At 43.6% G+C, this 9878-nt stretch overlaps 1 pseudogene; it reads right to left on the bottom strand.

Annotated features, from left to right (window-relative positions):
• Nucleotides 1-107: 107 nt before the first annotated feature.
• LOC118026172 lies at nucleotides 108-3146 on the bottom strand (annotated as a pseudogene).
• Between the last annotated feature and the right edge of the window lie 6732 nt (nucleotides 3147-9878).

Here is a 9878-nt window from a genome sequence, read left to right as displayed (position 1 = left end):
GTGGACACAGAATAGTCTGATGTAGTCTTTCTGTTCTCACATAGTAGTTATGAGCCCCTTTCCTCCCTGGGCCCCATACTGGCAGACAAGAGAGCAGGGCAGTGTGGGGGTGGGGGAAGAGCAGCTCTGTCCTCAATCCTGGATCCATGGTCAGGAGGAGCATATGAAGGTAGTCACAGCTCCTCAACTGTAAAACAGGCTTAGGTAGGCCACACGGTTCCGGTGCTTTCTGAAGTCCTTGTCGGTGGACAACTGCAATGAAGGAATACTATTTAGGTCAATATTCTAATGAGAACCCTCTACCTCCTGTCCTCCTGGCTGTGCAAAATAGAAGTGCACATCACCGCTGTTGTGGCCCACCTGAAGCCCACCCCATACGAGCCTAGTCTTAGGATTCTGTCAACATAGAGCTAGTCTCTGTCATCTTACTGTGCTGTCATGCTAGGACTTGGTAAATCTCCAAGTGTAACTGGTAAACTTCTCAACAACAAAGATTATGTGTTTGATTCCTGACTGTTACTCATAGGTCTAGCATGATGATGTTGATACAGTAGGCATTTAATAAATAGTTGTGGAATTAATCCAAGGTTCCTCTTAAATAACAGCACCTCTGGAATTATGATAGCTCACATGGGTGGAGCATTTATTATGTTACACGTACTATGTTAAATGCTTTTCTATATTTGCTTGATCTTTAAAGCCTTATCAGCTTAATTCTATTATATCCATTTTAAAGAATGAAAATTGAGGCTTAGAAAAATCGCCTGAGATCACACAGCCAGCAATATGGTAGCTAGTATTTGAACCCAGGCAGTCTGTCTCCTGAATCCATTTTCTCACCAGAATGCTCTACAGCCCCCTGCTGATCTAATACTCTAGTGGTGTATGGAAAGAGTACAGGTTTAGGAGTCACAAGATCTAGATTCAAGTTGTCAACTTGCACAAGTCACTTAATCCATCAGAGCCTGATTTTCCTCCTCTATCACCGAGGTATAATTGTCCTGTTCCTGCACCAGAAGATTATTTGAGGATTAAGTAAGAAAATGTGACTTTTGTCAGTCATACCCACCTTTAAAAATCTAACAAAACTGTGCAACTCTCCCAAAAGATTCTCATATGCATATCTGTACAAAACTGCACATACATATGCTGTCAGGGGAACAAGGACTTCCTGAAGCTCATTCAGACACTCCTGGAAAAGAACCCTTGATACATATGAACATACAAGAGAGAGGCTGTACAGAAGTCCAGTCTTTTTACCTCAGCTTTTAGGGTTCTTTTCTGTAGACATGGAACCTGAGCCCAGTCTGGAGATCCAAATTTCATTGGCCAGGTGATTTTGGGGGGTGGTTTCACCTCCAGGTTGTATGTGCCAGGGCTAGAAATAAAAATACAAAACATCATGTGTAATGACTTAGGGACCATATAGGAACTCCATCAGTACCACAACTATCCCTGAACTTGGCCTAATTCCTTGAGAAAAAGCAAAAGCCCAATTAGCTCTTTAATGTGGGGCAAGTGTGGGGTTCCCTTGCCTGTTAATGTATTTCTGATTAGCTGTGAGTGTTAAAGATATCTAGTCTTGGGGAGCCTGGGTAGCTCAGTCGGTTAAGCATCTGCCTTCGGTTCAAGTCATGGCCCTGGGGTCCTGGGACTGAGCTCCACATTGGGCTCCCTGCTTAGTGGGGAGCCTGCTTCTCCTTCTCCGTCCACCACTCCCCCTGCTTGTGCTCTTTCTCTCTCTCAAATAAATAAAATCTTTTAAAAAGAGAGAAAGATCTAGTCTTGACATCCCAGTTAGGGTTAAAATGAACTCTAGATTGAAAAATATTTCTGCAACTCAGTATCCTTGGCTGAGGGACCAAAAGATCCCAGGAGTGGTGGGTGAGAAAAGGGCCTACCACAGTCATGAATAAGTACTGCCTGTGATGGGAAACTGGGGCTAGAAGTGTAATGATAAGTCAATCAGCAATCTCAGGACAAGGAGGCAGAAGCAGTTAAAGTTTGATTGATGTGGCATTATAATTGCCTTTGTTCATAACACTTGGTCTTTCGTGTAGATTCTTTGCTGTGTTGGAAATAGTACTTAGAATGGACACGGGGGCCAAGAGTCAACACTTCCACTTCCTTAATGCAACCTTGAGAAAGTTACACTCACTCACTGATCCTTGGATTTCTCATGAGCAAAACAAAGACCTCGACCCTTTGCCCCGCAGTTCCACACTTGCCGAATGGCTTCCTGAAGCACTTGGTCTACTCGGGCCACGGGCTCAGCCCCAGCACTCCTGCTCTGTTTTCAGTTCCTCTTTGCTCTCCACACTCTAGCCACACCAGCCTCCTCCTTATTCCTCCCACCAGTCCCTCCCCAGCTTACAGCGTTTGCACTTGCCGCTCCTCCTGCCTGGAAAGCCCTGGCCCAGATCTTCACAGGGCTGGCTCAGTCTTGTCATTCAGACTTCAGGTCAAGTGTCATTGCCCCTAAAGACCTTTCTGGACATCCCTGCCAAAGTGGCGCCATCCATCCATTACCACCACCCTGTTCACTGTCTTCACAGCACATCACCGGGTCACCACGCTGCCTGGTGTGCCTGTGGCAAACCTAGCTCATGGCTACTCTCTTGCCATAATTAGTAAGCTCACTCTCAGAAGTGTCACTGTCTGACTGCTAAATTATATGGTAACCGTCCTTATTACCATTGGGTTTTTTTTGAGTGTAGTTGCTTCTCATCTGTCCGGATTTGAGAGAGTAAGTTCCAAGAAATGAGGAGCCTTGTGTGAGGGGTTTAACACAAAATCTCTGGACCCCTTGGAAGTGCCTGGCACATTTATAGCTATTGATTGAGTGAAACACTATGATTTAGAATTCTATAATGCCAGAGATCTGGAAGGTCAGAGGTTGGCTCTTTAAAGATGGGTGGGTGGTTCCTTATTCAGCTGGCATGGTTTGGATGGAACCCCTCCTTTATACATCCTTTTCTATTGCTGTTTGATGAAATGCTCCAGAAGAGAGGAGACATACCCAGGATAATAATTGCCCTTTGAGTATGTCCTAAATTGAGGCAACAAGGCATTAAATGGAGCAAATTTTGTTTGTGTATTTCCTCCCAAGGATTTGCAGCCTGGTACATGCCTGGGTAAAGCATCATGACCTATTTCCATGAAATAAGTCAACAAATAAGTTAGAGGGTGATATATATACATACATATAAAGGCTCTAAGTAGATAAAACAGAATCTTCCTCTTTCTGTTACTGGGAAAGGACAATTTTTTCTCTACCATTCAGTCTTCCATCTGGACTAAGAATTAAATTTACGTGAAACAAATTAACAGGAATAAAATACCCAAAGTTTTATTAATCTCAGGGAGGCCCAACAATGAGACCTAAAGAAATGATCAAGGCAGGCAGTGTTTGGACAATGAGAAAATAAATTTGTGAGGAATTGATTGGATAAAGAAAAAAGGTGTTTGGAAGCTTGAATTAGGAAATTCTAAGCAGAATTTAGGCTGAGGTAGTAGATTAGAAAAAATAACAAGGTTTGTTTTTACAGCTTTCTCAGCTTTAAAGTCCCTATCTCTGGTGATAAGGGTTTCTTTTTACTTCCTAGTACAGGGAGGGCAGTTTTCATACAGGAGATTGGTTTCCTGCTTTTAGGGGGACAGAGGAGGGTCTGAGAGTCCTTGTACCAGCCGTTTTTAAAGTAATTTTTATTTAAAATAACCAATATGCCAACGTAGCACATTTGGGGGCAACCTGCCCTTGACCCCCACACTGTTCATGTATCAGGTATGGTTTCACTACCCCAGCTATAGAAGTAAGCCTACCATAAGGAGAAAACCAAGATGAGGGTGGGGTTCAGCTATTTCAAGACACATTTGCTGAGGCTGTAGAAAGAGATCGATGGGAGGTAAAGGACCAAGATGACTTGTTGCCCCTGCTGCTCCCATTCCACTCAGAGGTATTTTATAGCCAGTATCCCTTTCTTTGTGCTCTAGTGTCAGGAAAATGTCCAACAAGAGATTAGGACCCTATACTGAACACTTTCAGAACCCAAATCCAATCACACAAAATGGAAGAAAGCAGGAATTTGTTTTTAAGTGACAGGATAATAGGATGCATATAAATAAAGCTTCGGTACTTAACATTAGCTGTGTCAGCCCTGAATCCTGCCTTGGTATCCTTTCTTTTGAGAATTGTTTCCCACTCTCCTGGGACTCTCACACACATTTGAGATGCTAACACCCAGGCTTTTCAGATACACTTCTTAGTAGCTTTTGGCTAAATATTTCTTTTTCCTAAGATCAAGGGACCCTAGGACCCTACCTCTGACTAATCCCTTGTCTCTGGTGTGCTATCTTTCTAGGTGCATGCTCTGACCCAGACCTCGTATCCCTGAGTCAAGAAATTGAAGAGTTTTTGATTTATAAGGATTCTAACAATACCTGCTGAACCCTCCATCCTTCCTGACTATGTAAACTCTTCAAATATTGTGATATGACCAGAAACAGATGGCCATGACAGTGGTCTTTTAAGACTGTAATCACTTTCCACAGATAATGTGGCACATTAGACATAATTTACTTGTGTCTGAAAGAACTGGCATTTGCCAAAGAACAATGTCAATACTATGTCTCCTAATAGACCCAGTCCTTGAAGAGACTGTCCCCAAGTGCCCCTTGAATAACTGGGGATGGAAGCCTCTGTATCTTGCTACCTTCTCCCCTCTCCTAGTGGATAATTCTGAGTGATGATTCTGAGTGGACAGCGCTGTGCTGAGCACAGTGGGTGATATTTCAGGACCCAGATGTCTACAAGATTTTAAACGCTAGTGGGAGAGAAAAGACAAGTAGTCAAATGATTTATTTCTGATAAAAATGAGTGGTTGTTTATCTCTGATAAAAACGAGTGCTTCACAGACATGTCATCTCATGCTGAGGAAGCAGACTCAGAGAGCTTAGGTACTAATGTCTTGCTGCAAAGACAACTTGGTAAGCGCAGTAAGAGAGCCTGCCGTGTTAAGGGATTGACAAGAGGTCAGAGGCACAGATGTGTGATGGACAAGTCCTTGGAATAGATGACAGGTTGGAGGGGGGTGGACAAGGAGGCAGGACACAGCCTCAAGGACATGATTGATGAGCAGACACCAGTTGTTTCCACACAGGAAAGTGAGCTGTGGACACGATGTTAGGAGCTTTTGTCACTTTCTCATTGACTTTTGAAGAGTCCCATAAAAGGTTCCCAAACCCTGTTTCTGTGAGTTAGGAATGTTGCCACCAGGAGGCAGCAGCATACAGGGTTACATTTTCTAGCAGACAACTAGAAGAGCGGAAGAAAAGCCATTAGAATCCCTTTCTACAGAAAATCAAATCACATATAAATCTCTGTCATTATCATGAAAGCTGATACTTTTGTGCACACTGAGGCAGAGAGAGTGTGAACACCCCAGGCTTAGAGGAGGAGGCTGTGCTGAGATACAGGTTGAGTTCAGGCAAACAGGACTTGAAGTCCCAGCTCTGCCTTTGATTAACTATGTGATCACGGGGAAGTTAAATCTAAGGTTGTTACAATGGTTAAATGAAATATGTGCCTGGTCCAAGGTCGGTAAGTGAGAGTTGTAGTTAGATCTTCTATAGATCTTCCAGTTTCCCTCTAACAATTTCTTTCTATAAAGAAACATTAAATCATGCATATGAAATTGGAAACTCTTTGGGTTTGTGCATAGCTCAAAGGCTTCAAGGTACATTCATGACAAAGTTCCAGTAACTTCTCTCATGCCCGTTACAACTTTACCTAGGGAATCATTTTGTAAGCTGGCCTCTTTCATCACATGGAAAAGCCTTCAGAGAAGAGCCTTCTAGAAGGCTCCAATCTAGAAACTAGTAAAGGGTCTATAGAAGGCGTTAAGTGTGTCATTTCCTTGATTAAAACAAATTAATGGCTCCTTACTGCTTAAGGAATAAAGTCCATGGTACTTAGCATGGCATATGAGGTCCACCTCACCATCCAGTCATGCCCGTGTAGACACTTAATACTATGCTCCAGGAGTTTGATCCAGATGCTCCACAGTGTGCTCCATTAGTATGAGGCTTAATAATAAATAGTTTGATGGACTAGAAGTTAAAATACTGTGGATACTGAATCCATGCTGCTTTAATATAGTTTTGTAGAATCAAGAGTATCCCTGTTTTAGCATTACAGTCCTTTCCATTGCAACAGAATTCTGAGGAGAAAATAATTTCCAGAGCCAATTGGCATGATAAGGACTGTGCAGACCCAGTGCAGGTCCTTTGGGTGGGTCTTGGCTTGTGAGGAGCCATGTTGAGAAGTGCTCTTGTGGCCACATTGGTCACAGTGTTCTCTGACTTCATGACACAAACTGCACTTCTGGGTGCCATTGCTCAGGCTTTGCTTCTGCCTCCAGTGGCTTTTCCCACTTTCCTTACCTTCTCATCTACCAACCAGGAAGATCCTAACTCAAATTACCTCTTCTCTGAAGGCTTTTCCATCCTCCCACCCCTGCCACAAGCTATCATTTCTTGTCTCTGCTTGCTTTATGAATACTGTTCTTATCATTCTCATTCATTCAACACACATTTGGATGCTAGAGTGATCACATCATCTCATAATTAGATTATATGTCAGTCATTAGGCAGGATGCTGACTGCCTACAAGGACCATTTCTGAATTTTCTTTGTACTCCCAGAGCTTAGTGTAGAAGTGAGCACAGAGTAGACATTCCATAAATGTTGGCTAATTGTGAACTAAAAAATTGAAAATAAAGATCAGAGTGTCATGGACCATGAGAATCACATCAGAAGACTATAGATGGGTCTGATGAGAGGAACAGGAAGGAAAAGGGGAAGAAGGAGTGGAGAGTCTACTGTAAATCTCCAAAAAGCACATGGACTTTGGAGCCAAAGAACAAATTGTTCCATTGTTCTGGCAGAAGTTGCCAGCACCCATTTCCCAGTAGATGTGGGCACCAGGATCCTTTGTCCCCAGTGAATTTCACATTTGTTATCACATCCTAATCTTTGGATTCCATCAGCAAAGCCACTAATCACTTTTTAAATTGACTGCAGAGTGGATATTAAAGGCCGTAATTCTTGCCAGGAGGAAAAACAAACAGAATCCATGGATATGTAGGGGCACAAGTTGGTTCAAGGTTAAGAAGCCCACGTGCCTACAGGTGAAAAGTTCAGGGAGATCAGGGTATAAAAGAGAGACGCAATCTCACTCTGTGTGTCCCAACCCTTGAGTGTGCCACTTTGTCCTGTTATGTCTGTGGGCCACTAAAATCAGCACCATGAAGATCCTGGTCTTGGTCTTGATTTGTCTACACCTCTCAGAGGGTGTGGAAAGGTGTGTATGGGGATTCAGTTTCACTGTGAGTTTCAGCCCTAAGGGAGCATCACAAGCTAGGGTAAAGCAAAGGCCTTCCCCTGCAGATCTCATGGAAAGGCAGGCAGATTGTGTCTTGGTACATGAACCCAAAAACCACAGGGACCCTAGACTTGAAATGGATGATGATGATGATGATGATGATGATGATGATGATGATGCTGTGTGTATGTGTGTGTGTATTAGTAAAGGTGGGTTGGTGTTTTGTTAGCCAAGAAGGAAGGATGTACAATATCTATAAAGCTTAGAGGAGGGACTGGGAAGGAACAGGTATTTATTCTGTGGAAAGAGTGTATGTAAGCAGGAAACCCCAAATATATGTTATAGTGGATTTTCAGGCTGGAAATGCTGAAGTGACTGCAGAACTTGCTAAAATCCAGAAGGATTTCTTACAAGAGGCTCTTCTTGGGTAGAAGTAGGTTTAAAAATGCCAGATCAGATCACTGAAGTGATTTCTTTAATGGGGAAGGTGAAGCTCACTCCTTTTGTTTGCCCTAATCTCTGCAGAATCATTCTGAAGAAAGGCAAGTCCATCCGCCAGGTGATGGAAGAGCGGGGTGTATTAGAGACATTCCTGAAGAACCACCCAAAGGTTGATCCAGCTGCCAAGTATCTTTACAATAATGATGCTGTTGCTTATGAACCCTTCACCAACTACCTGGATGTAAGTGAAAGGGGAGGTGGTATCCATAACCCTTGGCTAAGCTAATAACCATTCTTGGATACTTACCTAGACCCCTAGATTTTGGACTTTTTACTAAACCTAAGTCTCACCTTCCTGTGGAAAGTCTCTGATCAAGTTATGAGTTGGTACCACTTAACACTATTGTATTCCCTTTCCTTCCTTCTTCTCATTACTGGCTCATTCTCTGAAGCTCCATTTATGTGGTTAAGAGATCCACAGTGACCATATTCAAGTCAATTGAGAGAGCCAAAGGAAGTCCCAGTGATGGGCTGCAGGGGAAAGAAGGACAGCACATGCCAAGCTGCCAGGCAAAATCTCCAGTGGCTCCAGATGACAGATCTCCCCGTTTGGAAACAAACACTGGTACTCAGAGCAAGTATTTGAGTGTTCTTGAGGCTGCAGTGTCTGCTCAGGGCATCTCAACACACCGGTGTCCTATGGACTGTCCTTAGTGAGATGTTACATGAGTGTCAGATCTAGAAGCCACCTTAGGGATCTCCTATTTCGACTTCCACTTTCTATAGATGGTGGAAGGAGAGGCAGGTAAGTGACATGACTGGCCCGAATTCACTTAGAACTTAAACTGTGTCTCAGTGAAGTTCTCTTCTTGCTTTCCATGCTACTTCTCATTACTAAACCAAAGTCTCACCTTCCTATGGATTTCCTAGCACCTTAGCTACTGTGTGACCAGAGGGAGGGGAATGGTGGGGAAATATCTAACACTGGAAGAAAAGGAAGGATGTGTGTGTGTGTGTTTATGTGTGTGTGTGTGTTTGTGTGTGTGTGTGATGTGGGGAGGGGTTTGGGCACTGGGAATGGAGAAAAGGTGATTGCTTTTCCAAGTGTGCATGTTCTGGCATAGCATGGTAAATCCATGGTGTTATCACCTGATACAAAGTGGAAAATGCTTTGGAAGAAGAGACTGGCTTGCCAGACCAATTCTCACCTAGTCAAAGTCTTGCAATTAGGGACAAAAATGGACAATATCGAGGGGATCTGGCTCTAGATGTGAAGGAGAACTTCTGGAAAGAGAAAAATATAATTTGTCCAAATGTGGTTTCTAGTGAGTCACTGTCTTCCCCATCCTTAGGACAAGGCTTGGCTACTAAATGAGTGTGACAAACTTTTCTTTGCAGTCCTACTACTTTGGAGAGATCAGCATTGGGACACCGCCACAAAATTTCCTGGTCCTCTTTGACACAGGCTCCTCCAACCTGTGGGTGCCCTCTACCTACTGCCAAAGCCAGGCCTGCTGTGAGTATACCACCATCACCACCCACCCATGGATAGTAGCAGAGGCCAGGGCAGAGTCAGGATTGAGCACAATCTCATCATCCAAGTCCAGAGTTCTTGGTGCATACCCATGATCTCATCCTCCTTAAATTGAGACCATGTGGAAATCTTGCCCTTGGTCTACATTTCACAAGTGCTACAGTTCTGGAGAGAGACAGCAGAAATAGACCAAGGCTTCTGTTCTTTTCTACATTGTTCCCTTTCCTCAGCTTTCTCCTGTGGGCCCCAATTCCTGTCACTTTGAGTTGAGCCATTCCTCAGGAAATGGAAGGAAGGGGCAACATCTGTTTGCCAAGGGGACAGACTTTTCTGGGGCTACAGATTGTCTTCAGCACAAAGGATCTGAGGCTGAGGCCCAACCCCAGGCTTGGTCTGACGGTCTCAGGCCATCAAGGATAAGTGTCCTCCAAGTATTTCGGAAAATGTGTTGACATTAACTTCCCATTCTATCTTTGCACAGTCAATCACAACAGGTTCAACCCCAGCAGTTCCTCTACCTAC

Source organism: Mirounga leonina, unplaced genomic scaffold, assembly GCF_011800145.1.
Source record: "Mirounga leonina isolate KUSES-001 unplaced genomic scaffold, KU_Mleo_1.0 Mir_213, whole genome shotgun sequence".
Lineage (NCBI taxonomy): Eukaryota > Metazoa > Chordata > Mammalia > Carnivora > Phocidae > Mirounga > Mirounga leonina.
Note: the sequence above shows the minus strand (reverse complement) of the source record. Positions and strands in the feature narration are given on the sequence as shown.